The 23,545-nt window shown below is 44.5% G+C and overlaps 1 protein-coding gene across 4 annotated transcripts in view; it reads right to left on the bottom strand.

Annotated features, from left to right (window-relative positions):
• MOS14 (ARM repeat superfamily protein) overlaps positions 1-23,545 on the bottom strand; it is a 256,030-nt gene that overhangs the window by 161,520 nt on the left and 70,965 nt on the right. The gene's annotated exons all lie outside the window — the stretch shown is intronic.

Here is a 23,545-nt window from a genome sequence, read left to right as displayed (position 1 = left end):
CAGCCATTGATGGCTCTATTCTCCGCCTACAGGATACTTTGTTCGTGCCAAGCATAAAGAAGAATCTGCTATCTATTTCTTCTTTGGCACGTTGTGGATTGCAGATCACATTTGATGATGACATATGCATAATGAGAGACAGGCTTTGGTCTTGACAGGCTCTTTATATCATGGGTTATACGAGTCGGATGCTCTTTTAGTTGATGAGTCAGCGTACATGGCATCCACTCTTACTCCTGCTATGATACAAGCAAAGTTATAGCATGCTCGGATGGGACATGTGAACTTTGGTAGCTAAATGCTCTTACAGCGTACACAAATGCTAGATGGATTATCTCTTCTCGAGAGACCTCCTCAGCACTTGTGCAAAGGATGTATTGTGGGAAAAATGCATCGGTTTTCGTTTCCCCGTGATGTTGCTTTTAGAGCAACAGCCAAGTTGGAGTTAGTCTATTCAGATGTCTGTGGGCCAATGCAGACAAAGTCATTGGGAGGATGTTACTATTTTGTGACTTTTATTGATGACTTTACATGATTCTGCTGGGTCTATTCTTTGGTAAAAAAGTCACAAGTGTATCATGCATTCTTAGCTTTTCATGCACTTGTTGAGAACCAATCTAGTTGTAAAATTAAAATTCTCCATTCGGACCAAGAGGGGAAATACATGTCCTCTATGTTGAATTCTTTTTTAAAGCAGAAGGCATTGTCCAGCAATTCACTACTGCTTATACTCCACAACAAAATGGGATTGCAAAGAGGAAGAATCGGTCACTCATGGAGATGGCCAAATGTATGCTTAAAGCAAAGAGCTTGCCACACAGTTTTTGGATGGAAGCCATCATGTGTGCTTGCCATGTTTTGAACAAATACTCCACCAAAGCGTTAAAGAAAATTACACCTTTTGAGGCTTGGAACAGCCGGAAACCTTCTGTTGGACGCTTTTCTACATTTGGGTGTCTTGCATATGCACACATTCCACAGGTACTCGAAAAAAAGCTGAATAACCAAGCTGTCAAATGCATTTTTGTGGAAGATAGTAGTGAGAGCAAAGGCTACAGACTCTATGATGATGTCTCTAAAATGGTGCTTGTCAGTAGGCATGTACTATTTGATGAAAAATCAGAATTGTCCCTTGCTGGTTTAGACACATATCAGGCTGCCTATGATGTATTTGAAGGGCTCCTGCCCATTACATTTGGTGATTCAGCTGGAGTTTCAGCAAGTGAACTCAATGTTCAGTCAGCTGCTCCTTTGGAAATGCAGAAAATCAGCCGTTGGCTGATCTGAATATTCAGCAAAGTGCTGAAACTTAAATTCGGCAAGAGCTTATGCACAGTTAGGAGGCAACACAAATGCCTAGATGGTATTTACAGACTATGAAAGATGGTCATCTGGATACACCCATGACTGGTCGTACTAGAAGGCAAGCTTGTATGCATGATACTGCACATACCATGGAGTTTGTTATGGCCACAAGCACACTTGATGATGAGGAGCCTAAATATTTTGAGGATCCACAACAGAGTGTGCATTGGATGGTAGCAATGCAAGCTGAATTGGATTCTATCACTAAGAATCAAACCTGGGATTTAGTGTCTTTTCCACTTGGGAAGAAAGCCATTGAAACAAAATGCGTCTACAAGCTCAAATGGAATGCAAATGGATCCATTGACAAATATAAGGCAAGGCTTGTAGCTAAAGGCTATGCACAAAAGAAAGGCATTGACTATGAGGAGACATTTGCTCCTACTTCCCACATGACAACCATCAGGTCTATGGTTGCTTTGGCTACCCATTATGGATGGATTGTGCATTAGTTCGATATTAAAACTGCATTTTTACATCGAGAACTTCCTAAGGAAGTATATGTACAACAGCCCATTGGTTTTGCAGTTGAGGGATCGGAACACTTGGTTTGCAAGCTGAAAAAAGTTTTATATGGTTTGAAACAAGCTCCTAGAGCTTGATATGCAAAGATAAATGCTTTCTTGCTTAGCCGAGGATTCATAAACAGCTCATCTGAGTCTACCCCTTACGTATGTAAAGAGGGGGGATCCATGTTGATCATTTGCCTATATGTTGATGATCTCTTGCTTACAGGGACACATAGTGATCAAATTTCAGCATTCAAACAAAATTTGCAGTAAACTTTTGACATGTCAAACTTGGGGTCTTTGTATTATTACTTGGTCATTCAGTTCATACATGATGCTAGAGGTATTGGTTTATCACAATCAAGATACATTGGTAAACTTCTTGAGAAATTTGGCTTATAGGATTGCAAGCCAGTCTGTACACCAATGGAACCTGGACTAAAACTGTCATTACATGATGACAGTGATCTGTTTGATATACACACATATGCTCCGACAATTGGATGTCTTATTTACATATGCAACACTAGGCCAGACATACAGTTTGCACTTTCAGCCCTGAGCAAATAGATGCATCAGCCACGCATGTCACATTAACAAGCTGTTAAGCGTGTATTTCGTTACTTGTAGGGTACTAGATCTCTTGGATTGCTTTATGCCAAGGGGAGACCACTGCAGTTACATGCTTACAATGATTCTGATTAGGCTGGTGATTATGATTCTCGTCACTCCACTAGTGGCAATTGTTTCTTTCTTGGCTCATCTTGCATCTCCTTGCTTAGCAAGAAACAATCCACTATTGCCACATCGTCATGTGAAGCTGGATACAAAGCAACTTTCACTACCACAGTTGAATGCGTATGGATTAGACGCTTGCTAGCTGACCTGGATGTATCTGTTACGGAGCATACTCCTTTGTTCACTAAGAGACAGAGTGCCATTGGAGTGGCACGGAACCCAATGTTCCATGCACACACGAAACACATTGAGATACATTATCACTTTGTCAGAGAGAGGCTACATGCAAATCATATCAGCCTTGTCTATTGTCCTACCACCAGTATTGTGGCAAACATCTTCACCAAAGCTCTTCCTCATGACAAATTTGAAGTATTTCACAATGCTTTAAATTTGGTCTCCTTTGGTGGCAGATGATCCTTGTACTCTTGATGACTCTTCACTCCAAGGGGGTTTGTTGGGTACTTCACTTAAGCCTCACTTACGCCTACACTCACATAGAAGTGTCAATGATCAGTAGGACACTTCGACACTTTTTACTCTTGATAAGAGAGGTTTTTTTCCCTATACTTATGGTCTTATTTCGTATGTGCTTATATCACACACTTAGAAGCACTTATCGTGTTTGGGTGTGAACACCCCCTACAATCCTAAGGTTTAAGGGTTGTACCTTGTACTTTCAGTTTACACTCTTTCAGTCTATTGCATTGGGTGTCGTGCTTCACTCTCACACTGTCTACTGCACTCTGTGCTGAGCTTCAATCTTGTCTCCATCTCACAATACTCTGCCTCTGTAGTAGACAATGCAACACACTTTTGTGGCTGGAGATCCAAGAGACTTCTCCTCCTGTGAAAGTAAACACATACCATGAACTTTCTACAGTCCGCATGACCAGCATAGTCTGTATCCGTAAAGCCAACGACAGATGCCTTCTGCTTTCCAAAGCAGATCCACAAATCCTTTGTGCCTTTGAGGTATCTCATAATACCTTCCACTGCTTCCCAATGATATTTACCAAGGTTTGCTATGTATCTGCTAACCACTCCCACTACAAAGGCAATGTTAGGATGTGTAGCAACCATAGCATATATCAAACTGCCAACAACTAAAGCATATGATAGCTTGGCCATTTCAGCCTTCTCATCATCAAATGTAGGGTTGTCCTCTACACTGAGTTTCACATATGGAGGCGATGGAGCCCCAACTATTTTCCCCGCCTCCATATTGAAACGCTGCAAAACCTTAGAGATGTACTCCTGCTGAGATAGATAGAGTAATCCTTTCGACCTATCTTTGAGTATTCGCATGCCAAGAATGTGATTTGTATCACCAAGATTCTTCATGTCAGAACTGCCATATGAAGACTTTGCTTCAGTCAGTCCAAAGCATGAGTATCCCTACCAACAATCAACATGTCATCAACATATAGAACCAAGATAATCAGGCTGCCATTTGCGACCTTCTTGCTGTAAAAGCAGTGATCCACTTGACTTCTATGAAAACCTTGAGACTGCATAAATGTATCATACTTATGATGTCATTCTCTTGGTGCTTGTTTCATCACATACAAACTCCTTTTGAGGTTACATACCATCTTTTCTTTCCCTTGTTCAACAAACCCTTCAAGTTGCTGTATATATATGTCCTCATGCAGATCACCATGTAAAAATGCAGTCTTTACATTCATTTGTATAACCTCCATATCCTCAACTACAACCAAGCCCAAAATGGTTCTCAATGTAGTCATCTTGACTACAGAAGAGAAAATCTCATCAAAGTCAATTCCATGTTCATGCTTGTACCCTTTCGCAACTAATCTTGCTTTGTACTTTGGCGACGAACCAGAAGTGACCTTCATCTTGTAAACCCATTTGCATGGAAGGGTTTTTAGCCCTTTAGGCAACTGCACCAAGTCCAATGTGTCATTTTTCGCAAGAGATTCCACCTCTGACAACATGGCTTTATACCATATCTTGCTAGCCTATCTATCCATTGCTTCCTTGAAGCAAGATGGTTCACCACAATCTATCAACATGACATAATCAGCCAGATTGTTTGCACCAGGAACAAATCTATTAGGTTGTCTAGTAGCCCTAGAGGATCTCCTAACCCAATGCTGGCTGTTCCTGCAAATTTCCATTTTCAGCTTGCTGTCCTAGCATTTCAACCTACAAATCAGCATTAATAGCTTGCTATCCTGATTGTTCTTGCATATCCAATGGCTCATCATTATAGGCAATAGCTGGCTGATCATTTCTGGCATTATTTTCTGCATTTGCATGTTCATTTACAGCAGGTATTTGCTGCTGTATAGCGGGCACATTTTGCTGTTCAAAAGGTATTTATTCCCGGAATACAACCCTACGAAACTCCTTAGTCTTTTCAGGCTGTTTATGCATGCGATCTTCCCAGAATATAACATCATTGTTGCGTACTACTTTCCTTTTCTCGGGATCCAATAATCTATAACCCATTTCACCTTCATCACCATACCCTAGGAAAATACATTTACAGGACTTTGACTCAAGTTTGCCGCATTTTTTCTTACGTATGTGCACACATGCTTCGCAGCATAACACTTTCAAGTGTGCATATGAAGGTAGCATACGAAATGTACGGCTATCATGACAGCCTGTGCCCAAAAACCATGAGGGAAAGCAGCATAAGACAACATCATACGGACCTTATCTTGTATGGTCCGATTCATACGCTCTACAACTCCATTTTGGGGTAGATTATGAGAGGCACTGAGCTCCCTCTTTATCCCTTTGTTGTCACAAAACGCCTGAAAGGCCTTGGGCACATATTCCCCACCATTGTTAGAGCAAAGACACTTAAGTGTCTTATCAGTCTAATTCTCGACCAATGCCAAGAATATTTTAAACTTATCAGGCACTTCATCCTTACTACGAATAGGGTAAAACCATACCTTCCATGTAGCATCATTGACAAAGGTGACAAAGTATTTATTTCCCCCTAAAGATAACCCTGGCATCTAACATACATCAGAATATACTAACTCTAGAGGAGAAGATTTCAGCAAATGAGACTTCTTATGGGACATCTGTGAAAGTTTACTATAAACACAATGATCACAATGCTCAAAAAATCAACATAACGAAGACAAGGTAAGTAACCCAAACGAGAAAGCACTTTCATTCCAGTTTGACGCATGTGTCCCAACCAGCCATGCCACAAAGAAACACTTGGTTGCTCAATCACAGCAACAACATGATCACTCACACTAGATACATTGAGAGGATACAAGATATAACTCTTACAACCTCTGGCAACTACTCTAGATCCCTTACAAATCTTTCATTTCCCATCACCAAAGGTGGTATGAAATCCATCGTCATCTAGCTGCCCTATGCTAATCAAGCTCTTCTTGAGCTGAGGTCCATGCTGTATATGCTCAAATGTGAAGACAGAACCATACTGAAATTGCAACTGCACACTGCCAATACTTGCAATGTCACATGCATAGTTGTCCCCAAGAAGGCTTTTATCAGGCCAATCCAACAACCTCGAGGTAGCCAGCACTTCTCCTTGCAACGAATTCTCCTCGTTACAAAAATCAAGAGGGCGCCAAACTACAAAACGTAACATCTCTTGCCAGGATACAATCCAATAAAAGAGTAGAAAAGAAAACATGCCACCAAGAAACTTGAATAATAGTGCTTCCATGAGAGATGTCAGTCTTTTCTATGAAAAAATTTGCAATATATAATCATGGATGACTCTCTACACATAGTCCCCGCAAAAGTGCTAGTCTCAAAGCAGCCATATATAAATTCACATCCACATAAGTTGCTCCCCCCATCTTTTTAGGAGTAGTCACATGCTGCCACGATATCCAAACCTGGCCCAAACGATTCATTTTCTTTTTCCACAACATAAATCGAATAGGCTAAACCAATTCCAAAAGAGACTTCTTAGTCCAAGGAAGCAATGGCACAAAAAACAAGATCATATTGATCATGATGCATTGAGCAACTTTAAGTCTCACATCAAGAGGCCAACCTTGAGATTTCCAGTACATGAACCGATCTTGAATATGGGATGTCATCCAATCAAGCAAGGCACGAGGAGCTACATCCATACCAATAGGATAACCCAAGTGTCAGATTATATCTCCTTTAGAAATCACAACTCCATGCCAATCCAAAGCCTACAAATCATTCTCCGTACAAGAAAGCAATGTAGATTTCTCAACATTAATATGAAGTCCCAATGCTAAAGCAAAAAGATTCCATGCAACCATTGCCCGATTAACATTAGTGCGATCAGCCTTAAGAAACATAAAGGATTCATTAGTCAAATATTGACCCAAAAGTTGGGCACCACTGGGAAACCAACAATCTCTCCTTGATCAGCCAACTTATCCAACAATGAGAGTATTGGGTGAGTGACCAAAGCAAATAGCAAAGGGCTGAGAGGGTAGCATTGCCAAAGAGACCGAGACAAGGCAATTTCATATGTGATCCCTCCATTAAGTGTAATACGAGCCACAGCACCCTAACTAATAGTATCAACAAGAGAAATCATTCGAGGACCAAACCCCATGGTGGACATTAGTTGCCGCAAGAAAGACCAGCTGACATGATCAAATGTCTTTTCAAGATCAAGCTGAAGCATAACAACTTGCTAGCCTGTGGCTTTGGCATAATCAATCCCCAGTTGAATATTCAAAATGTTATGCATTATATTCCGAGACTTAATGAAACCATATTGACGTGGATGAACCAAGTGCGAGAACACTTTTTGCAATCTGTTAGCAATGATTTTAGAGAAATTTTATACAAAGAACCCATAACCAAAATGGGTCTCCATTGTTTCAAAGATGTTGGAGAGGGAACCTTAGGTAATAACTGAATCACAACAATCTCCTAGTCTGAAGGTATCCTACCAGAATTTCACGCTTGCTCACACAGGCAAGTCAATAGGTCCTTAAGCTGCTCAACATGGGCTGAAAACAGCTCATTAGGAAGCCCATCCCCAACCAGGGCTTTTCCTTCGTGGTAAATGGGCTAGCACATCCTCCACTTTATCCTCTAAAATATTAGTCTCCATCAAATCAACCCATTCTGACTTAAACCTAATTACTAAACAAATCACAAATGTAGCGACGAACAAAGTGAACAGCATCAAAAAGAATCTCCTATGGACCCAACAAAGATTTATAAAGTCAACGCACATTTGAATGATGGAAGCAGGATCGGTCACCATAACACCTTGCTCATCCAATAAACGCACAATATTTTTCCGAGCATATTCCCCCCCTCCCTCTCTCTCTCTCTCTCTCTCTCTCTCTCTCTCTCTCTCTCTCTCTCTCTCTCTCTCTCTCTCTCTCTCTCTCTCTCTCTCTCTCTCTCTCTCTCTCTCTCATGAAGATAATTGAATTAAGTACTAAATATTTTACATCAAACCATCAAGTCAGCTTTAGAAATAACAGAAAATAACATTCATGAAGGAAAGTCTACAAAGACTAACACAAAAATGTCACACTGAAAGTACAGCTGGCGTGGAGCAATCTCTCTCTCTCTCTCTCTCTCTCTCTCTCTCTCTCTCTCTCTCTCTCTCTCTCTCTCTCTCTCTCTCTCTCTCTCTCTCTCAGAAACCGACCAGAGCTCGCCAAACCGCTGACAAAAGCGACCAGATTTTCTTAGCGAGAGGGCAAGAGATAAATCGATGACGGGCCGATTCCACAGTAGTGCTGCAGAAGAAACAATTGCCGTTAGAGATTCGACGCTTGGAAAGGGCCAAGGCAAGAGAAGACCACCAATCATTACCCTCCAAAGAAAGACCTTGCATTTGAAAGGTGTCTTGTTCACCCAGCCCTCCATCACAGTTGCCTTCCACCATGACTAAGATTTCCGCAACCCCCATACAGTATTAGCTTTAGTAACCAGCGATTGATGATCTTTAATCAAAACATAGTACACCTGGTTAGCCGAGGCCTTTTCCAAATTCAACTGACCTGCAAGCACCCAGTCCTGCCAAGGGCGATCCACGGCAAGGGTAGGAAAGGGTTGCCGGCTCTGGAGCACTAACAAAAGCTCTTCCCATAAATCATGGTATCCACCAGGGATTCGGAAAAGCCTCCTAGCAGTACGAAACGATATAAAGACATTACGACTGGCAAGGGTGGCGTCTGCAAGTCAAGCCCAAACGGGCCATGCGGTTAAATTTTGGTCTGAGCTCATGTTTGCCTTCCCATGAAAGTAATCTCGAGGCTGCCAACAATTTCAGTTCAAAAGAGTTAGTTTGTAAGTGATCCTCCATTGGATACCAACGCGCCTCCTGGAGAACCAATTGCCAGGAGCCAACCAAATGAACAAGCATGGATGTGGAAGGACTCGAAAACCGAGAGTCTGCATTAAAAACATGCCGCCAGGAGCTTCGAATTTGTGTGTTACCATGCAGAAGCCCACGATCCTCAAGAAAATAACGGGCTATAACGACCCACGGGTGATGCTCCACACATATGGCACAAAAAAAAGACCAACGAAGTGCCAGCATATGAGTTTCGTCATCCAAAATAGCCCCACCACCCAGGCGTTCGGGGGTACATGTATGTAACCACGAAATCCACGAAATACCTACATGCAGTGAATCCTTCTTCCATAACATGAAACAAATGGGCCGAGTGAGAGCATTCAAAGTAGTAGGAGTCCAAGGCAGCAATGGCAAGAAATATATGAGCATTGGCAACATAATTGTTTGAGCCACTTTGAGGCGAACATGGAAGGGCCAAGCTTGCGACTTCCAATACAAAAACTTCGCTGCCAGTTTCTGTGAAATCCATTGTAGTAGTTGTTTTGGCCGAACATCAACACCCAAGGGGCACCCAAGATGCCTGACAATGGAATCACGGGGAACAACAGGTCCCTGCCAGCCCAATGACTATAAATCGAACTCCGTGCAACTGAGAATGGCTGATTTGAAAGTATTGATACGAAGACCAGCAGCATGACCAAAGAGCGTCCAAACATCTAATGCCTTGCGAATATTATCCTTGTTCGCACGTAAAATCATAAAGCTGTCATCAGCCAAAGATTTATTAATGAAGTGCTGACCAAAAGGAAGAGACAATCCGGCCAACTGAGCAGAAGCTGCCATGGAAGATAACATCAAAAGAATCAGATGAGTCGCCAAGGCAAAGAAGAGAGGACTCAAAGGACAACCCTGTCTCACAAAGTGTGCAAGGACAAAGGGATCTGTAACACCACCATTTAGCATAACTCGGGAAGAAGCCGCTGCACTAATGGTGTAGATTAGGCGGGACATCCGAGTTCCAAAGCCCATAGTAGACATAAGATTTGCAATGAAAGACCAGTCTAAATAGTCAAAATCCTTTTCCAAATCCAATTGGATCAATGCCACTTCCTGACTAGAGTGCCTTGCATAGTCAATAGCCATTTGCAAATTTAAGATATTATGCAGAATGTTGCGGCCCTTAATGAAACCATATTGAAGAGGATGCACAATGGCCGGGAGATGTTTGTGGAGCCGATTCGCCAGCACTTTGGAAAAGATTTTATACATCAAACCCATCAAACAGATTGGTCTCCAATGTTGCAACATCGACGGCGAAGAACCTTTGGAAGAAATTTGATAAGCCCTTCTTTCCATGAGGAAGGCATGAACCCTGCTTCCCAAACCTGCTGAAACATAGCCGTCAATGGCTTCACCAGTTGGGTAGCAGAACTCTCAAAGAATTCATTGGTGAGACCATCCCAACCGGGACTTTTATCCTTAGGAAGGCGCGCAGCAAAACATCCGTAACCTCCTCCTCACAAATATCTGTCTCCAAAGTAGTTTGCATATCAAGTGGAACCTGATGTCGGACCAGATAGAAGACTGAACGTGCATGCGTAACCTGCTCGGAAGGTGACTGAGAAGAACCAAGAAGATCTAGAAAATAATTCCTACACATATTAACAATAGTCTGAGGGTCAATGACCATTTGACCCTCTGAATTCTAGAGTCTAGTCATATTTTCTCGAGCAGGGGCGGCATGCAGAGCGCGAAAGAACTTATGAGTTTGACAAGCACTATCTTGCAAATTGTCAGTCAAATTTTGCAATTTGGCCTACTGATAAGATTTCAGCTGAAACTCTTGAATAAGATCAGCCAAGCGCATCGCCAGTGACAGCAGAAATTCATCATCAGGAGTGTCCACCAGCAGAGAACGAACCAAAGCCAGTAAGTCCTCCGCTACGTGTCGATGTCGCCGACAAAGAGAGGCATGGTGGATCCCATACTGCCGAGCAATCCGCTGCACATTAGAGAGCAATCGTTCAAAGGAAGCAGTGCCCTCAGAAAGAGTGAATCCTTCAAATAAGAGGAGTTGAAACGTAAAGGGAGTATATCCAGCAATTGCATAAAAGGTGCAATGGGTTGTGCAAGTATTTCAAGCTGCAGAGGGAAATGGTCCGACAAGGCATATTGCTGCAAGACTATCATTTCCAGCATCTCCGGAAAAAAATCATCATCCTGCATGATGTACATTCGGTCCAACCGCGACCATGTAGTTACATACTGCGCCAAATGGAAAGTAAACCCTGTAGAAGAAGGGTATAGCCAGGACCATAGATCTTGCTTAAGTACAGCAAGAGCAAACGCATTCCACACCCGATTTTCTGGAGCGTCCATCACCGAATGCCCTGAAGTGGACTGTGAAGAATCAACACACGTATTAAAATCCCCAATCAAAAAACCCCGTCTGCCAAGTGACAAGGAGGTCTTCAAGATATTCCAAAGATCCCGGTGGGATAAAGGGTCATTCGAAGCATATAGGCCCAGCAACCATAAGATCTCTACTTCAAATAAAACTTCCACCACCACAAAGCGGCCATGTACATCATTTTTAATAAGAACCGGCTGATATTTCTCATGCACAATCATAAGCACACCAGAATAATGCCCGGCGTGTGTCCCTGCATAAAACAAGTGAAACCCATGGCAATCCACAACTTTTCATGCTTCACCGTGACTCTTCTGCTCTACCGCACACAAGACATCCCCATGGCAATCCACAACTTTTCCTGCTTCACCGTGACTCTTCTACTCTACCGCACACAAGACATCCCACTGATTCTCATGCAATACCGTCCACATGGCATGTTGCTTATGGCGAGAACAAATGCCTCGCACATTCCACATGGCTATCTTCAGGTGTATTCAAAAAGAAAATCAGGAACGAGGCACCACTTGCCTCGATCTAACCTTTTCTGCTAGAATATCAAGGACACCCTCATCCAAAAAATCAGCTGACACGGCAAAAGAGTTCTGACGGCAAGCCTAAGAGGTAGACGAAATATCCACTATCTTGGGGATGGAATGGGGATAATGACGATCCCATGGTGTAATCACATTCCCTCGAGTATCAAAAGCCAACTTAGCGGATAAGCCCTTTGGACGGTCGGTATATACTTTCCGAGTAGATTGATTACGGGGAGCAGAAGGAACCATAGTACGCGCAGTGTGCTCTGAAGACAACATTTCTTTCCTGCGCATATACGTGCGCATGGAATCTTGTGAAACATTAGGCCCAGTAGCCGCCACGCCAGCATCAACCTTTTATCTTTTTTGGCACGTGCCTCTACCCAGTCATTGCCACGGGAATCCAAACCCGAAACAGGTTGTTTACCTTTATCCAGAACTTTAGGTGGCTGGGTTGCATCCTGTGACAGAGCATCAAGCACCATCTCTTCCATCGCAGCACAACATGCTCATCATCTGAAGATGGTTGCTTCTCTGGGCATTCAGCCATCAAATGCCCCAATTTTCCACACGAAAAGCAATGTCCTGCAAAGTTGCCCCATTTCAAACGAAAGTGCAAAGGATGCATGCCAAAGCAATTAATACGAAGCCATGCAAGCCTTTTCCTAGCAGTGTCCCATAAAATACACAAACGGTTGTGATTCATGGCCCTTAGGCTCAGGGAGACCACAACAGTTCTCACAACGGCCATGGCATCCTTTAACAAAGGCCAATAAACAGCAGGGCAATTTTCCACTTCCACCCACACCGGGCATTCACATTGAAGCAGGCGCTGAAAGTCTGCCAAAGGGCGCCATGGCACAACATGGACCAAACGGCAATCAAAGAACAATGGCAGTTTAGATAGAAGATCAGCCCGATGCTTCTCAGATTTCAACAGCACCTCATAGAAGCCTCGGGGCCCAACAAAAATCTCCTCAACACACTCTCCCTGTAGTAAATGCTGCAGCCACTGGCGAATATGGGAAAGCACTGGAATTCTGCCAGTGAAGAAGAGTATAACAGCACGGTCATAAAACGCCGAAAAAGAACACTAGACATTTTTCGGGTCCACCGTGGCTTCCAAAACATCTTCAGTTCCAGAGTCAGAAAAAACTTCACGATTATGTTGGACATACTCGCCAAGCAAAGTATTGGCAAACTCCAATAAATGCTCCCAGTCAATATCCTGCGAATCCACAGAGTCAGACGCAACCTGAGCATGAGAACGTTCTTGATGACCCATTGTCTCTTCTGACATATGCTTGGAGCGTTTGCCTGCAGGCTGGAAGTTCGGACCAGGGGGCATCTCCTCCGTACAAGGAACCATATCCTCTCGTTCCTCTGTATCAGAATCGGGACCAAGGGCCCCCACCGTCTCTCTCTCTCTCTCTCTCTCTCTCTCTCTCTCTCTCTCTCTCTCTCTCTCTCTCTCTCTCTCTCTCTCTCTCTCTCTCTCTCTCTCTCTCTCTCTCTCTCTCTCTCTCTCTCTCTCTCTCTCTCTCTCTAGATTGATTCGCAGCAAGGCCTCAGTCCCACATGACATTGTGCGAGCAGAGCTTGCCACACCGCCCATGCTAGTTGAGGCATTATTTCAGACAGTCTGCTTCCTACACAGATTTCAGGATATGGACAGAGATCGCATTGCATACAGAGCATATATGGCATCTCAGGAGATGGCTCGAGCGGGGGATACCACATCATGGTATGCACAGACTAGAGCTTGGTTTGACAGACATGGGTTGGACATTGATAGACTCCCACCTCTTCTATATGATACTCAAGCTCCCACTTACACCCTCTCTCTCTCTGAGAGAAACAGAGTCATCAGACAGGAGATATGGCATATTTATATACAGAGGACATGGGTCAGCCCTGCACAGCCACTGCCATCGAAGATGGCACATTATTATACACAGTTCTTGAGCATATCAGAGCAGGGATTCATAGAGATTCCGAGATATATGCAGATCTATATGCCACATCGATTGAGAGTTCTTATTGGACAGCTCAGGGTATCATCACATCAGCTTATGATTGAGAGTGGCAGAGCCAGTGGCATCCCATGGGAGGAGAGGATATGCCCCCTTTGCAGATCAAAGGTGGAGAGTGAGGAGCATTTTGTTCTCAGATGCCCGGCATACTCAGAGTTGAGATCTAGATACACATTGAGCAGCTCACTTCAGGGATGTATGACTGATATGGATCAGAGATCATTTGGCCGTTTTCTGGGAGAGGCATGGCACATCAGAGAGCAAAGCACACAACGGGTCCCAGTCAGAGAGGGGCCCACCCAAACGACTATTACACAATTCTTTCAGACAGACAGAGTGAGAGCTACTGTACCAGCCTCCAGCCAGACCTCCGGGCTCACACTACAGCAGGCTGAGGACCAGCGTACCCGACGCCGCAAGAGGATCCGTGGGTTTCGAACCCCACAGCCACACCGACAGGAGATCCGGAGGATTCTTGATCTACATCGACAGCAGACTGAGATCCGACGATACTCCACACATTGGATCTCAAATCTCCAGTTTGCTCTTTCTCCACCGCCGATGTACCACATCCTGCATCCAGGAGGGATCACCTGCTATTAGCGACTTCGACGACTGCTACTACATCCCAGGATAGTATATCTCCCTGCATCTGTTACATATACACATCGCACCACTTTATCACAACCGACAGTTGTTCCCCTATCACAGCCGACATTTGTTCCCCCTTTGTAGCCATTATCTGGAGTACCAGAGCTACATACGCACATACACATACACAACACTTATCACACTCACAGCACCGTATTTTCAGTTTCCATTTTTTAGCTTTTCATTCAGCACTTTTATTTTGGATAGCTGGACCTCATCAGTTGTATCACAGTTTATCTCATAGGCCAGTTTTGGTCTTTAAAAGACGTTAATATAACTCTCTCTCTCTCTCTCTCTCTCTCTCTCTCTCTCTCTCTCTCTCTCTCTCTCTCTCTCTCTCTCTCTCTCTCTCTCTCTCTCTCTCTCTCTCTCTCTCTCTCTCTCTCTCTCTCTCTCTCTCTCTCTCTCTCTCTCTCTCTCTCTCTCTCTCTCTCTCTCTCTCTCTCTCTCTCTCTCTCTCTCTCTCCCTCCCTCCCTCCCTCCCTCCCTCTCCGTAAAAGGTAATTGTATTAATTATGAAAAAAAAGGTTAAAGTTTACATGAGTACAAGATACACGATGGCTCTAAGCCAACATGTGTAAACTGTCAGTACAAAACCAGGAAAGCGTTACAAAAATCATGGCAAAGACGCAGAGGAAATTGCCATATGCCAGGGAAGTAAGTCTTCCCAAGAGAGCAAGTCAAAGTGCCGAATGAGATCTATCTGCCAAAGCAAGAGGCCTTTAAGACTGGCAATGTGACCTGAAACATTAGAGGCCGAATCAAAAAGAAAGCCATTCCGAGTGGTCCAATTGTACCAGCATCCCTAGTATCTAAGAAAGTGGAATAAGATCTTCATACGCAACTCAGCCAGTGTGGGGTATTTTGGGTGTACAAAAACCCAATCGAAAGGGCTTAATGAGAAAACAACCACAGCTCGCCAAACCGCTGACAAAAGCGACCAGATCTTCTTTGCGAGAGGGCAAGAAATAAATCGATGACGGGCCGATTCCACAATAGTGGTGCAAAAGAAACAATTGCCGTTAGAGATTCAACGCTTGGAAAGGGCCGAGGCAAGAGCAACACCACCAATCATTACCCTCCAAAGAAAGACCTTGCATTTGAAAGGTGTCTTGTTCAACCAGCCCTGCATCACAGTTGCCTTCCACCATGACTGAGATTTCCGCAACCCCCATACAATATTAGCTTTAGTAACCAGCCATTGATGATCTTTAATCAGAAGATGGTATAACTGGTTAGCTAAGGCCTTTTCCAAATTCAACCGACCTGCAAGGACCCCGTCCTGCTGAGGACGATCCATAGCAAGGGCAGGAAAGGGTTGCCTGCTCTGGAGCACTAACAAAAGTTGTTCCCACAAATCACGGTATCCACGAGGGATTCTGAAAAGCCTCCTGGCCGTTCGAAACGATATGAAGACATTACGACTGGCAAGGGTGGCATCTGCAACTAAAGTCAAACCCAAACGGACCATACGGTTAAATTTTGGTCTGAGCTCATGCTTACCGTCCCATGAAAGTAATCGCGAAGATGCCAACAATTCCAGTTGAAAAGAGCTAGTATGTAAGTGTTTCTCCGTTGGATGCTAACGCACCTTCTAGAGATCCAATTGCCAGGAGCCAACCAAATGAACAAGCAGGGATGAGGAAGGACTCGAAAACCGAGAGTATGCATTAAGAACATGCCCCCAGGAGCTTCGAATTTGTGTATTACCATGCAGAAGCCCACGGTCCTCAAGAAAATAACGGGCTATAACGGCCCAAGGGTGATGCTCCACACACATGGCACGAAAATAAGACCAACGAAATGCCAACATATGAGTTTCAACATCCAAAATAGCCCCACCACCCAGGCGTTTGGGGGTACATGTATGTGACCACGAAATGCACGAAATACATGCATGCAATGAATCCTTTTCCATAACATGAAACGAATGGGCCGAGTGAGAGCATTCAAAGTAGTAGGAGTCCAACATTGGTAGCATAATTGTCTGAGCAACTTTGAGGCGAACATGGAAGGGCCAAGCTTGCAATTTGCAATACAAAAACTTAGCTGCTAATTTCTGTGAAATCCACTCTAGTAGTTGTTTTGGCCAAACATCAACACCCAACGGGTACCCAAGATGCCTGACAATGGAACCACGGGGAACCACCTCTCCCTACTAGCCCAATGACTGTAAATCAGACTCCGTGCAACTGAGAATGGCTGATTTGAAAGCATTGATACGAAGACCAGAAGCATGGTCAAAGAGCGTCCAAACATCTAATACCTTGCGAATATTGTCCTTGTCCGCACACAAAATCATAAAGCTGTCATCAGCCAAAGGTTGACTAATGAAGTGCTGACCAAAAGGAAGAGACAATCCGGCCAACTGAGCAGAAGCTGCCATGGAAGATAACATCGAAAGAACCAGATGAGTCGCCAGGGCAAACAAGAGAGGACTCAAAGGGGAACCCTGTCTCATAGAGCGTGCAGGGACAAAGGGCTATGTAACACAACCATTTAGCATCACTCGCGAAGAAGCCGCAACACTAATGGTGTAGATCAAGCGGGACATCCGAGTACCAAAGCCCATAGTAGACATAAGTTCTGCAATGAAAGACTAGTCTAAATAGTCAAAAGCCTTTTCCAGATCCAATTGAATCAAGACCACTTCCTGACTAGAGTGCCTTGCATAGTCAATAGCCATCTACACATTTAAGATATTATGCAGAATATTGCCACCCTTAATGAAACCGTATTGAAGAGGATGCACGATGGCCGGAATATGCTTGTGGAGCCGATTCGCTAGCACTTTGGAAAAGATTTTATACATAGAACCCATCAAAGAAATTGGTCTCCAATGTTGCAACATCGACGGCGAAGGAACCTTTGGAAGCAGTTTGATAGGACCTTTCCAGGAGGAAGGCATGGACCCTGTTTCCCAAACCTGCTGAAACATAGCCGTCAATGGCTTCACAAGTTGGGTAGCAGAACTCTCAAAGAATTCATTGGTGAGACCATCCCAACCAGGACTTTTATCCTTAGGCAGACGTAACAAAACCTCCATAGCCTCCTCCTCACAAATATCTATCTCCAAAGCAGTTTGAATATCAAGTGGAACTTGATGTCGGACCAGATCATAGAAGACTGAACGTGCATGTGTAACCTGGTCAGAAGGTGACTAAGAAGAACCAAGAAGATCTAGAAAATAATTCCGGCACATATTGACAATAGTCTAAGGGTCAGTGACCATTCCACCTTCTGAAATTCTGGAGTCTAGTCATATTCTCTCGAGCAGGAGAGGCATGCAGAGCGCGAAAGAACTTATAAGTTTGACAAGCACCATCTTGCAAATTCTCAGTCAAATTTTGCAATTTGGCCTGCTGATAAGATTTCAATTGAAACTCTTTAATAAGATCAGCCAAACACATCGCCAGTGATGACAGCAGAGATTCATCATTTGGAGTGTCCACCAGCAGAGAACGAACCAAAGCCAGTAAGTCCTCCACTGCATGTCGGCGCCGCCGACAAAGAGAGGCATGGTGAATCCCATACTGCCGAGCAACCCGCTGCACATTTGAGAGCAATCGTTCAAAGGAAGCAGTACCCTCAGTGGTGAAGTCCAATAAAAATCTATCAATCAATTGGTGCATATAGCCCCGAAAGATTGAGTGTTTCAAATAAGACGAGTTGATTCGTAAAGGGAGTCTATCCAACAATTGCTTAAAAGCTGCAATGGGTTGTGCAAGCATCTCAAGCAGGAGAGGGAAATGGTCCGACAAGGCATATTGCTGCAAGATTGTCATTTCCAGCATCTCCGGAAAAAAATCATCATCCTGCATAATGTACATTCGGTCCAACCGCGACCATATAGTTGCATACTGCGCCGAATGGAAAGTAAACCCTGTAGAAGAAGGGTGTACCCAAGACCATAGATCTTGCTTAAGTACCGCAAGCGCAAACGCATTCCACACCCGACTTTCTGACACGTCTATTACCGAATGCTCTTAAGTGGACTGTGAAGAATCAACACACATATTAAAATCCCCCATCAAAAAACCCCGTCTGCCAAGTGACAAGGAGGTCTTCAAAGAATGCCAAAGATCCCGGTGGAATAAAGGGTCATTCGGAGCATAGAGGCCCAGTAACCATAAGATCTCTCCTTCAAATAAAACTTCAACTACCACAAAGCGGCCATATACATCATTCTTAATAAGAACACGCTGATATTTCTCATGTAAAAGCATAAGCACACCAGAATAATGCCTTGCGTGTGTCCCTACATAAAACAAGCGAAACCCATGGCAATCCACAACTTTCCCTGCCTCACCATGACCCTTGTGCTCAACTGCACACAAGACATCCCACTGATTCTCATGCAATACGGTCCACATGGCATGTTGCTTATGGCGAGAAGAAATGCCGCGCACATTCCACGTGGCTATCTTCATGTGTATTCAAAAAGAAAATCAGGAGCGAGGCACCGCTTGCCTCGATTTAACCTTTTTTGCTAGAATGTCAAGGACACCCTCATCCAAAAAATCAGCTAACACGGCAAAAGAGTTCTCATGACCAGCTTTGGAGATAGACGGAATATCAACTGTCTTGGGGATGGAACGGGGATAACGACGATCCCATGGTATAATCACATTCCCTCTAGTATCAAAAGCCAGCTTAGCGGGTGGGCCCTTGGGACCGTCTATATATGCTTTCCTAGTAGACTGATTACGGGGAGCAGAAGGAACCATAGTACGCACAGCATCCTCTGAGAACAACATTTCTTTCCTGCGCATATAGGTGCGCATGGAATCTTGTGAAACATTAGGCCCAGTATCCGCCAGACCAGCATCAAACTTTTTACCTTTTTTTGGACGTGCCTCTACCCAGTCATTGCGACCAAACGGCGATCAAAGAACAATGGCAATTTAGAGAGAAGATCAACCCGATGCTTCTCCGATTTCAACAGCACCTCATAGAAGCCTCGGGGCCCAACAAAAATCTCCTCAACACACTCCCCTTGTAGTAAATGGTGCAGCCACTGGCGAATATGGGAAAGCACTCGGATCCTGCCAGTGAAGAAGAGTATCGTGGCTTCCAGAACACCTTCAGATCCAGAGTCCGAAAAAGCTTCATGATGATGTTGGACATAATCGCCAAGCAGAGTGTTGGCAAACTCCAGCAAATGCTGCCAGTCAATATCGTGCAAATCCACAGAATCAGACGTAACCTGCGCATAAGAGCGGTCTTGATGACCCATTGTCTCTTCCGAAGCATGCTTGGAGCGTTTGCCCGCAGGCTAAAAGCCAGGACCTGGAGGCATCTCCTCTGTGCAAGGAACCATATCCTCTGGTTGCTCTGCATCAGAATCCGGACCAAGGGCTACCACCGTTTGGTCGAGAAAAGCCATATCCAGACCAGCCCTACCTCCCTCCCTCCCTCCCCCTCTCTCTCTCCCCCCCCCCCTCTCTCTCTCTCTCTCTCTCTCTCTCTCTCTCTCTCTCTCTCTCTCCAAAAGATCTTGAATTAATTCACAAAGTGTCTTCTTGCCAACCAAGCAAACTCAAAGGCAAGCACAAAACCACCTCTCTAAGGATCAGACCAAGAAAAATCATGGAACTTGCTTCCTAGAATAACAATCCACCAACAAGCCCATGTGGCCACAGATACAAGATGAGGATAGAGGCTTCTGCCTCCCACTACCTGTTCTAAGTGGAGTTTGGACCACTATCTAGTGTGATGGACTTTCCAGATGAGCATTGCTTTGAGACTCTTCCTGTTAGAACTTTGCCAACATAGAGAGCACACCAAGGAAGCATCTCGGTGATGTAGAGCAGCAAACTCTTGCAGACTGTTTCAAAGCAAGCCTTCTACAAAAAAGCACAAACACCCCCATTTCCAGGTCTTGAAAGTTTCCATGACCACTATGAGAGGGGTCATGGTCGAGCAGACCACAAGACCAATTGTTAAAACCTCCTTTGATGATCCACCAAGGTGCATAGGAGGATCCATAAGATCATTGCCAAAAATCAAAGAAGCCTCCCAGACATTGGGCACAACTTGTCAAAAGATGATGTACCAACGAGATAGTAGGTTTTGCAGGGAGGAACACCGAGTGAACTCGGCAAACATGGAGAAGAGAAGAAAACAGAGAAGAAACTCTCATGAATGGAATGATGGAGTTTTGAATCATGGAGTGAATGTGATATAAGGAAACAAGGGTGCCAAAGCACAAGGAAGATGATGAAGATAGCCACGAGCCACGAACCACGAACCACAATGTCCTCCTGAAGGAGTGTGATGGCAGTGGAGAGGCTGGAGAGAAGAGGTGATGGACTAAATGAATCATCCATAAGGAATGAATGAGAGAGTGGCCTATAAATAGGCACAGTCAGTCTAGGGCGGCGCCCATTTTTGGGGCTGCAAACCCCAAAAGTAAAACCGTAAAAACGCAAACTGCGGGTGAAAGCTGAAGGGTTTCTCAACACCCCCTCTCAGGCCTAAAAAATGGGAACAAGAGAAGAGAGCTGAAGATGCAATGCTACATGCTAAAGAATGCTCATGCAACAAGTGCCACTTGGACAGTGTCCCTCGTGGGAAAATTGTTCACTTGCCCAAGCACCCAAGTACAAAGATGATGAAAATATGAAATGCATAGGAGTAATGTCGCACTTTGTGTGGTGCCGAGAGCCATAAGGATATGCCCGTACTCAATCTCAGGAGTTGACTCCATGCTGACTAAGGGACGAAGAAGATCCACCCTGTAATCTCAGAATACCACTTGAAAAGAGACCTTTGTAGATAATCAGGAGACAAGATGAGCTATAGAACCCGAAACTCAACCTTGGGAGAAAAGCCACTAGCTTCGTGACTCCATACTAGAAGGAATACGAAAGCCTAGTCACCAAATTATTGCTAAAGATCCAAGGGCCCCAATCTAAGTAGGTCCTCTAGATCCTGGGTATGAGTAGAGGAAATGACTACTCAAAGGAGAGCCACTCCCCGAAAGTGAAAGGTGGTGGTGTGTGAAGAACATCATGGCACATAGGGTCCCTCTCTGAATTGGAAGGTGTAGAAGTAGAAGCCCCCTCTGAAGCCGAAGAAGAATTGGAAGGTCCCTCTAACGGGGAAGTAAGAAAATCTCCCTCTGAATCCCAGTCTCAGAGAGAAAGGGAGTCCAACCACTCATGGCTCACGGACTGTGAAGCATCTGATGACAAAGGAAGTGCCATCGAACGTGCCGAAGAAGGTATTTCGGGCTCGAAAGAAGAAGCCGGAAAGCATCCACAAGTGGCCTCTTGAACCTGAGTGGAAGAGGGTGGAAATGAAGGAGACTCGAGATAAGCCAAGGATAGGGAACAATCGCGCGCTCTCAAGAGAGTGGACTGTGGAGGAGATGTGGGCCGTGAAAGCCACTATACCCGAAAGTGGGTGGGGGAAACCTTCGCACAATGGAGTGGTCTCCAGGAGGGCTTATCGCTCCATAAGGTCTTCGAGCCTCCGTGTGCTCGAAAGGACTTAGTGCACGTCGATTGCGGCTTATTGCCTTGAGCATAATACTCTAATAGCTGATGCGGAATGATCTCTATGGCCCAAAAAGAAGAGGTGGCACAAGGAGTGCCTGGTGGAAGACGCATATACTCTGAAGGGGTGGGGAGCAAAGGTCGATGTCGACAGTCTTCGGTGGGATGACCATTCCTGCCGCAATAATAGCACCCAGTAGAAGGACAATCTGTTGGTGGAGACGCCATGGTACTGGTGTGGCAAACTGGAGAAGGGAGGGTGGGAGGAAAAAAAAGGATATCTCCCAATGCGCAGCGGAAATGATAGAGAAATCAAATGTTGATTCCCAAGTCGCCACCGGTCGTTGTCTTCTTTGATGAGGAGAATCTTTGTGGGCAAACGCAACCAAGGAAGGTTGGATCTGATATAGACGACAGTACAGGAGAGAGAGAGACTAAAAACGCATGTGAGGAGAGAGAAAGACTAAAAACGCATGTGAGGAGAGAGAAAGACTAAAACGCAAGTGAGACAGAGGCGATAGCAATAGCCCTAAAACGTAGGCTGGAAAACAACAAACACAGGAGGGAGCAACCACCATTTAGGGTGTTGATGCAAAGGAAGAAGAAGAGAAGTGGATGCCAAACCCGCCACCAGACTTTGCCTTCGCTGGAGTGGAGGATCTTTGCCACTGTTTGAGCAGATCCAGCTCTGATACCATGTCAAAAGATGATGTACCAGCGAGACAGTAGGATTTGCGAGGAGAAACACGAAGTGAACTTGGCAAACATGGAGAAGAGAAGAGAAGAGAAGAGAGAAAAAACTCTGATGAATGGAATGATGAAGTTCTGAATCATGGAGTGAATGTGATACAAGGGAACAAGGGTGCCAAAGCACAAGGAACATGATGAAGACAACCACGAACCACGAACCACAATGTCCTCCTGAAGGGGTGTTAGGGTAGTGGAGAGGCTGGAGAGAAGAGGTGACGGATTGAATGAATCAGCCGTAAGGAATGAATGAGAAAGTGGCCTATAAATAGGCACAGTCAATCTAGGATGGCGCCCCTTTTTGGGGCTGCAAACTCTAAACGCAAAACACAGAAACGCAAAAACACAAACTGCGGGTGAAGGGTTTCTCAACACAACCCTTGTGCTGAATTGTATCAGTGTGCAAAGACACCTATGTCCAGCGTGAATAGAGCCAAAGTCGAAAACATTGACAAAAGAAAGAATACTGGTCCTAGTCAATATCCCAGCATCCATAGCAGTCATAAAGGGACTGCTGCAAAGATCTCCTGAAGAAAGTAAAAGGATCAATAGTAGTATCACCAAAGACCACATGACTGCAAGATTTCCAAGAAGTCCAAAGTATCTAAAACCCTTATCCAATCAAAGAGCCAAGTGTATCCCCCTCAAAGGAACAACAATAATGCCAAACATTAAAAAATGTTTGCCAAAATTATGAGTTTGGAAAGCACGCCCTCAAATAACCCAACATCCTGTTTATAAGCACACTGTCCACAAACAGGACTTACAATTCTT

Source organism: Lygodium microphyllum, chromosome 2, assembly GCF_053477565.2.
Source record: "Lygodium microphyllum isolate KBCC chromosome 2, Lygodium_microphyllum_v1.1.10, whole genome shotgun sequence".
Lineage (NCBI taxonomy): Eukaryota > Viridiplantae > Streptophyta > Polypodiopsida > Schizaeales > Lygodiaceae > Lygodium > Lygodium microphyllum.
This window is presented reverse-complemented; position numbering and strand designations above follow the sequence as displayed.